Source organism: Salvelinus alpinus, chromosome 2 (genome assembly GCF_045679555.1).
Source record: "Salvelinus alpinus chromosome 2, SLU_Salpinus.1, whole genome shotgun sequence".
Classification (NCBI taxonomy): Eukaryota; Metazoa; Chordata; class Actinopteri; order Salmoniformes; family Salmonidae; genus Salvelinus; species Salvelinus alpinus.
In genome coordinates, this window is record NC_092087.1 from 95,036,429 (window position 1) to 95,045,298 (window position 8,870).

Here is an 8,870-nt window from a genome sequence, read left to right on the forward strand (position 1 = left end):
CGATACTCTCCCGGCTGTGCCCAGGGTCCCTTGCCGTCCAAGATTTCCTCCCATGTCCAGGAGTCCATTCCACGCTGCTTGGTCCTCTTTTGGTGGGTAGTTCTGTAACGAACGTCGTCGGGAGAAGGAGAAGAGGACCAAGGTGCAGTGTGGTAAGTATTCATAATACTTTTAATAAATACGAACACTTGAACAAAAACAAAAAAGCGACAAATGAACAGTTCTGCAAGGTGCAATACACAACTACCCACAAACACAGGTGGGAAGAGGCTACCTAAGCATGGTTCTCAATCAGAGACAACGATAGACAGCTGCCTCTGAGAACCACACACAGCCAAACACAAAGAAATAGACAACATAGAACACCAGACATAGAATCCCCACCCCAACTCACGCCCTGACCAAACCAAAATAGAGACATAACAAAGGAACTAAGGTCAGGGCGTGACAGCCATGTCAGAAAGCGACGATACCGATTAATCGGCCGATTTTTTTAATGTATTTATTTGTAATAATGACAATTACAGCAATACTGAATGAACACTTTTATTTTAACTTAATATAATACATCAATCAAATCAATTTAGCATCAAATAAATAATGAAACGTGTTCAATTTGGTTTAAATAATGCAAAAACAAAGTGTTGGAGAAGAAAGTAAAAGTGAAATATGTGCCATGTCAGAAAGCTAACGTTTAAGTTCCTTGCTCAGAACATGAGAACATATGAAAGCTGGTGGTTCCTTTTAACATGAGTCTTCAATATTCCCAGGTAAGAAGTTTTAGGTTGTAGTTATTATAGGAATTATTGGACTATTTCTCTCTCTATGTTTTGTATTTCATATACCTTTGACTATTGGATGTTCTTATAGGCACTTTAGTATTGCCAGTGTAACGGTATAGCTTCCGTCCCTCTCCTCGCCGCTACCTGGGCTCGAACCAGGAACACATCGACAACAGCCCCCCTCGTAGCAGCCTTACCCATGCAGAGCAACGGGAACAACTACTCCAAGCGAGTGACGTTTGAAACGCTATTAGTGCGTTTGCGAAGCATTTGCGAAGAGCTGCTGGTAAACGCACGAAAGTGCTGTTTGAATGAATGCTTACGAGCCTGCTGCTGCCTACCACCGCTCAGTCAGACTGCTCTATCAAATCATGGACTTAATTATAACATAATAACACACAGAAATACGAGCCTTAGCTCATTAATATGGTCAAATCCGGGACCGATCATTAGGAAAACAAAACGTTTATTCTTTTAGTGAAATACGGAACTGTTCCGTATTTTATCTAACGGGTGGCAACCATAAGTCTAAATATTCCTGTTACATTGCACAACCTTCAATGTTATGTCATAATTACGTAAAATTCTGGCAAATTAGTTCGCAACGAGCCAGGCGGCCCAAACTGTTGCATATACCCTGACTCTGCGTACAATGAACGCAAGAGAAGTGACACAATTTCTCTAGTTTAATATTGCCTGCTAACATGAATTTATTTTAACTAAATATGCAGGTTTAAAAATATATACTTCTGTGTATTGATTTTAAGAAAGGCGTTGTTGATGTTCATGGTTAGGTACACATTGGTGCAACGACAGTGCTTTTTTTGCGAATGCGCTTGTTAAATCACTCGTTTGGCGAAGTAGGCTATGATTCGATGATAAATGAACAGGCACCGCATCGATTATATGCAACGCAGGACAAGCTAGATAAACTAGTAATATCATCAACCATGTGTAGTTAACTGGTGATTATGTTAAGATTGTTTTTTATAAGATACATTTAATGCTAGCTAGCACCTTACCTTGGCTCCTTGCTGCACTCGCATAACAGGTAGTCAGCCTGCCACGCAGTCTCCTCGTGGAGTGCAATGTAATCGGCCATGATTGGTGTCCAAAAATGTTGATTACCGATTGTTATGGAAACTTGAAATCGGCCATTCCGATTAATCAGTCGACCTCTAGTCCAGGGACAAGCAGAAGGTCATACACAGGGAATCCAAAAAGGTAACAGTACATGCAGTGAAAAAGGCTAATAACGTAGTCTGGGAGATCAGGAAAGAGGTGGATGACAGGAAATCTGATCGGCAAAAGTACAGGCAGGGAATAGGCTATAATAATAATACTATTATAATAATAATAATAATAATAACTATTAATATACTATTATTGTTGTTACTATTATTATTATTGTTGTTGATCATTCCAAATAGTAGTGGTATGGGTAGTAGGGTGATGGTATTGATATCAGTGTAGTGATAATGGTGGTAGTAGTAATGATGATGGTGGTGGTAGTAATGATGATGGTAGTAGGGTGATGGTAATGATATCAGTTTAGTGATGGTGGTAGTAGTAGTGATGGTGGTAGTAGGGTGATGGTAATGATATCAGTTTAGTGATGGTGGTAGTAGTAGTGATGGTGGTAGTAGTAGGGGTGATGGTGGTAGTAGTAGTGATGGTGGTAGTAGGGTGATGGTAATGATAGCAGTTTAGTGATGGTGGTAGTAGTGATGGTGGTAGTAGGGGTGATGGTAATGATATCAGTTTAGTGATAATGGTGGTAGTAGTAGTGATGGTGGTAGTAGTAATGATGGTGGTAGTAGTAGTGATGGTGGTAGTAGTGATGGTGGTAGTGGTAGTGAGGGTGATGGTAATGATATCAGTTTAGTGATGTGGTAGTAGTAATGATGGTGGTGGTAGTAATGATGATGGTAGTAGGGTGATGGTGGTAGTAGTGATGATGGTAGTAGGGGTGATGGTAATGATATCAGTTTAGTGATAATGGTGGTAGTAGTAATGATGGTGGTAGTAGTAATGATGGTGGTAGTAGTAATGATGGTGGTAGTAGTAGTGATGGTGGTAGTAGTAGTGATGGTGATAGCAGTAGTGATGGTGGTAGCAGTAGTGATGGTGGTAGCAGTAGTGATGGTGGTAGCAGTAGTGATGGTGGTAGCAGTAGTGATGGTGGTAGCAGTAGTGATGGTGGTAGCAGTAGTGATGGTGGTAGTAGTAGTGATGGTGGTAGTAGTAGTGATGGTGGTAGTAGTAGTGATGGTAATGATAGCAGTTTAGTGATGGTGGTAGTAGTAATGATGATGGTAGTAGTAATGATGGTGGTGGTAGTAGTGATGGTGGTAGTAGGGTGATGGTAATGATAGCAGTTTAGTGATGGTGGTAGTAGGGTGATGGTAATGATAGCAGTTTAGTGATGGTGGTAGTAGGGTGATGGTAATGATAGCAGTTTAGTGATGGTGGTAGTAGTAGTAGGGTGATGGTAATGATAGCAGTTTAGTGATGGTGGTAGTAGGGGTGATGTGGTAGTAGTAATGCTGGTGGTAGTAGTAGTAATGCTGGTGGTAGTAGTAGTAATGCTGGTGGTAGTAGTAGTAATGCTGGTGGTAGTAGTAGTAATGCTGGTGGTAGTAGTAGTAATGCTGGTGGTAGTAGTAGTAATGCTGGTGGTAGTAGTAGTAATGCTGGTGGTAGTAGTAGTAATGCTGGTGGTAGTAGTAGTAATGCTGGTGGTAGTAGTAGTAATGCTGGTGGTAGTAGTAGTAATGCTGGTGGTAGTAGTAGTAATGCTGGTGGTAGTAGTAGTAATGCTGGTGGTAGTAGTAGTAATGCTGGTGGTAGTAGTAGTAATGCTGGTGGTAGTAGTAGTAATGCTGGTGGTAGTAGTAGTAATGATGGTGGTAGTAGTAGTAATGATGGTGGTAGTAGTAGTAATGCTGGTGGTAGTAGTAGTAATGCTGGTGGTAGTAGTAGTAATGCTGGTGGTAGTAGTAGTAATGCTGGTGGTAGTAGTAGTAATGCTGGTGGTAGTAGTAGTAATGCTGGTGGTAGTAGTAATGCTGGTGGTAGTAGTAGTAATGCTGGTGGTAGTAGTAGTAATGCTGGTGGTAGTAGTAGTAATGCTGGTGGTAGTAGTAGTAATGCTGGTGGTAGTAGTAGTAATGCTGGTGGTAGTAGTAGTAATGATGGTGGTGGTAGCAATGATGGTGGTAGTAGTAGTGATGGTGGTAGTAGTAGTGATGGTGGTAGTAGTAGTGATGGTGGTAGTAGTAGTAGGGTGATGGTAATGATAGCAGTTTAGTGATGGTGGTAGTAGGGGTGATGTGGTAGTAGTAATGATGGTGGTGGTAGCAATGCTGGTGGTAGTAGTAGTAATGCTGGTGGTAGTAGTAGTAATGCTGGTGGTAGTAGTAGTAATGCTGGTGGTAGTAGTAGTAATGCTGGTGGTAGTAGTAGTAATGCTGGTGGTAGTAGTAGTAATGCTGGTGGTAGTAGTAGTAATGCTGGTGGTAGTAGTAGTAATGCTGGTGGTAGTAGTAGTAATGCTGGTGGTAGTAGTAGTAATGCTGGTGGTAGTAGTAGTAATGCTGGTGGTAGTAGTAGTAATGCTGGTGGTAGTAGTAGTAATGCTGGTGGTAGTAGTAGTAATGCTGGTGGTAGTAGTAGTAGTAGTAGTAGTACTGATGTAATGGTGAAGATGACCGTTATTTCGTTAGAAGATGAAACTATAACTAACTTATATGTTTAGCTTTTTATATTTATTACATTTCTACTATTGACTTACCATTTTATTGTTGTTATTTTTGTGTTATCATTTACTACCATTTTATATTACTATTTGTTATTTTGTATAATTGTATTACAATGTATATTGTATACATTGTTGCTTTGGCAATATTGACACTGTTTTTCATGCCAATAAAGCAGCTTGAATTAGAAAAAAATGAATTTGAGAGAAAGGAGAAAAGAGAGAAGAGGAGAGAACAGAGAAAAGGAGAGAGAAGAGAAAAATGAGAGAGGGAGAAAGAAAGGAGAGAGAAAAGAGAGAAAAGGGAGAGAAAATAGAGAGAAAATAGAAAAAGGAGAAAGAAAGAAAGGAGAGAGAGAGAAAGGAGAGAGAAAGGGATAGAAAGAGAAAAATAAAAAGAGAAAGGAGAGCAATAGAAAGAGAAAAAGGAGAAAGGAGAGCGATAGAAAGAGAAAAAGGAGAGTAAGGAGAGCGATAGAAAGAGAAAAAGGAGTGTAAGGAGAGCGATAGAAAGAGAGAAAGGAGAGAAAAGTGAGAAATGAGAGTAAAGAGAAAAGAAAGAGAAAATAGAGGAGAAAAGAGAAAGAATGAAGTGGAATGAAGAGAGAAAACAGAGAAGAGAAAATAGAGAAAGAAAAGAGAAGGATTTGAGAGAAAACAGAGAAGAGAAAATAGAGAAAGAAAAGAGAAGGATTGAGAGAAAAGAAGAGAAAAAGAAAGGGAGGGAGAGAAAGAGAGGGGGAAAGAGGGGGAAAAGAGATAAGTTGTAATGCAATGCAATCTCTGGCTTCATCTCCCTGTCATCTCCCTATCATGCACGTGTTAAAGGCACTGTACAGGTACTGTACCTTTCTGCGTTGTGTTCTGGTGAGGTGTAGGTGGAAGACAAGTCTCTGGACACAATTCTGACGGTTGTCTCTCTTTTAGTGACTGCATGGAATGGATACAAATACAAAACAAAGGTTGATGCTGCTGTCTGGACTCCCATACACAAGTATACCAAATCAAATGTATTTATATAGCCCTTATTACATCAGCTGATATATCAAAGTGCTGTACAGAAACCCAGCCTAAAACCCCAAACAGCAAGCAATGCAGGTGTCGAGGCACGTGTATTAGCCTCTCTTCATCACGCTCTGAGCTAACTCACGTCAACTACAAAAAATGCATTGTACAAAATGTACATGTTCATTATTTCAACACTCACATTTCATTTTATAAATTTTGTACATAAAACATTTGCTAATAAATGCTCAATATTTCTTAGAGTACCATTGTAGCATTATACCGGAGGTATACTAATGAGGCAACAACGCCATTTTTGACATGCCCAGACAAGTAACAAAATGAACAGCTAACTAATTAGCACATTAAACATGAAATATCAAACCGTCACATTTCACAACATACCTGCATGGAATGGATACAAAACCAAAGCAAAGGTTGATGCTGCCGTCTGGACTGCCATACACAAGTATATTTGCCTGATAAAAGACAAAAGAGCGCACAATTCCTGTCAGAAAACTCACGCTGTCTGCACCTGAGACACTCTCCCGCAAAGGTAACGGTGGCCGGGAAAGCCTTGCAAAGTTGCACTCGAACATTATCCCCATTAACACTAATATATATATTCCTAAAAACTGTACCGCAACACTAAATCAATGACGATATAATTTCCAATGTCTTTTTTTGTACATTTGCGAACGTGTGCATTCATAAGACCGGAGCGTACATAACACATACCTCTCCTCATCACGCTCTGAGCAAACCGAGGAGTAAGAAGCATGGCTCCCGTTGATGACCTCACAGCATTAACACAATTTAGAAAATAAATACAATACAATAGTTCACTCTTGAAAGTAGTGTAACACAACTCAAAATAACCTTAAAACAATGAATTATAATAAATATGAGGGATTTTCGGTGAAATACATCAAGTATATGTTATACCTATAATACATACGTAGCATTTGCCTCCGCACAGGTGTTGGGACGAAAATCTCCCCTCTGCCAGAATCGCCCCCCCCTTCGCGTTCTTCATAGTGCGACTTGCCTGCTAGTTAACATTTCTGCTCTTCACTCCTTTGTCAGTTTAGCCTACATTTCACTGATCTTAGTAGCAGAAAGTATTTTTGTCTGCAGTTTTCCAAGCCAAGCTTGTAGCGTCATACCCAAGAAGACTTGAGGCTGTAATCGCTGCCAAAGGTGCATTAGCAAAGTACTGAGTAAAGGGTCTGAATACATACGTAAATATTATGTCATTTAATTTAAAAAAAAATATATACATTTGCAAACATTTCTGAAAAACTATTTTTGCTTTGTCATTATGGAGTATTGTCTGAAGATTGAGGGAGAAAAAAATAATATTTTAGAATAATGCTGTAACGTAACAAAATGTGGAAAAAGTTAAAGGGTCTGAATAATTTCAAAATGCAGTGCATATGTACAGTTCTATTCTCTATTCACTTCTCTAAACTGTTGGTTTAAGAGCTGTTGTAATTACATTTTAGGAACTTTGTAATGAATTTACTCCAGACATCTTGGATCATGAGGGCAACGGAACTTACCGGTAACATATATTTCTTGTTTTCTCATTGTATGGTCGTAGATAGGAAATATTATTACATTATATTCCTCATGCTGTTTGTTCTACAGGTTCTAGTGCCCCAGTGCAGGTCTGTTCCAGTGCAGTATAACAGGCCTGGTGTTCAGGATGGAGGGAGAGGTGCTCTATAGGACAGTCCACTGGGACAGGAGGCTTCTATCCCAGAGTGGCAAGAGGCCTGCAGGACCCCTGTTCAAGTTTACATGCCTTAATGGGTCTGTCTGTCAACTACACCTCCCACACTGTCAGATTCATTCTGGTAAGTATTCATTACAAGTAACTTTCAGGAATGAAAGAGGAATTTCTCTTTCAAGACTGCTCTAAACAAGATAACTCTGCTAATATGCTACATTGTCTTGATTGTCATTTCTACTGTATATCTGTGAAAGCTCTAAATGTTCTCTTTCTTTCCTAGATGGTGGATGTGACTTCCTGTCTGTAGCACATGTGACTGATGACAACACTGAGTTTATCCCTCCTCTTGAGATAACAGAAACACACATCATAATTAACATCACTGGATTCTCTGCTTATGGAAATGTCCCTGAAGAAGATGCTCCCATCTCCCCAATCCAGGGGCTTGTGTTGTTATTCTACCAACCGTTTGTCCCTGAACAGAGGTCCATCCTGAATGTGTTGTTGCTTCCCAGTAATGTTGTGAGAAAAGAGGTGAGCTGGAACCCTACAACCCTACAAACCCACTTCTATCTGGCTGGAATTCAATCAAACACACAATGGGAAAGGTAATACCAGCATGACGGCTAAACATGTAGTCAAACCATTATGGAGAGTAGCAAGGACCAAGTAGCAAGTTAGACTGAATTCCATCTGCTGACCTTTTTGCATTATTCTCAAACTTTAAGTATTGTTTTACTCACATTCTCTGCAAGAAATAAATTAAAGGTCATTTTGAAGCACAACTAACCTGTCTATTGTTGGTCCTTTCAGGGTGCGGGAGGTGATTGAAAGGGATGGAATTAGAGAAATTCTAACAGTGTTTAAACCAAGTCCATATTTGAGGCTCCATTCAGACGAGACCTGAATCATCATCCTCAAAACTCTGCACTTAGAACCCCCAAACCAAACCCCCTTCCCCTTTTCAATCAAAGTATTACATCAAACCAAACCCCCCTTTTCAATCAAAGTATTTCATCACAAACCAAACCCCCTTTTCAATCAAAGTATTTCATCAAACCAAACCCCCTTTTCAATCAAAGTATTTAATCAAACCAAACCCCCTTTTCAATCAAAGTATTTCATCACAAACCAAACCCCCTTTTCAATCAAAGTATTTCAACACAAACCAAACCCCCTTTTCAATCAAAGTATTTGTGTGACAATGTCTTTACCTATTTTAAGAGCATCTTTTAAAATGTCATTATTTTCTAACAATAGGGACTAGTGGTCTCCTTTTTGTGATTGATCAGGATAAATATGCGCAACTCTCGCTCTTGAGATTGCAAATACTGTATATCCTTTATCCAAACAATTATTTGAAGGTAACTATGAAGTTTTGGCCATATTGGAGTCAGCAGTAGGGGGTAACGGCACCACTGGCCTCCCCACCACCTTGTTTTTGTTGCTTAGCTGCGGAGCGCCGTGCAGCATGGTAAAAATAATTGCAGTTCATATTGTGCTCTTCTATCATGTGTATAATGATGTCTGAGGGGAAAACAGTGTGGTTGTTTATAGTGACTTCTCCGTTGTAATATCTCAAACGGACGTG

The 8,870-nt window shown here is 39.7% G+C and overlaps 1 long non-coding RNA gene across 1 annotated transcript; it reads right to left on the reverse strand.

Annotated features, from left to right (window-relative positions):
* Window positions 1–524: 524 nt before the first annotated feature.
* LOC139545682 (uncharacterized) lies at window positions 525–6,059 on the reverse strand. Its single transcript, XR_011669111.1, has 3 exons — window positions 5,950–6,059; window positions 5,388–5,469; window positions 525–2,079 (listed from the first exon to the last, which is right to left on the reverse strand). It is a non-coding gene; the product is annotated as an uncharacterized lncRNA (long non-coding RNA).
* Window positions 6,060–8,870: the final 2,811 nt, after the last annotated feature.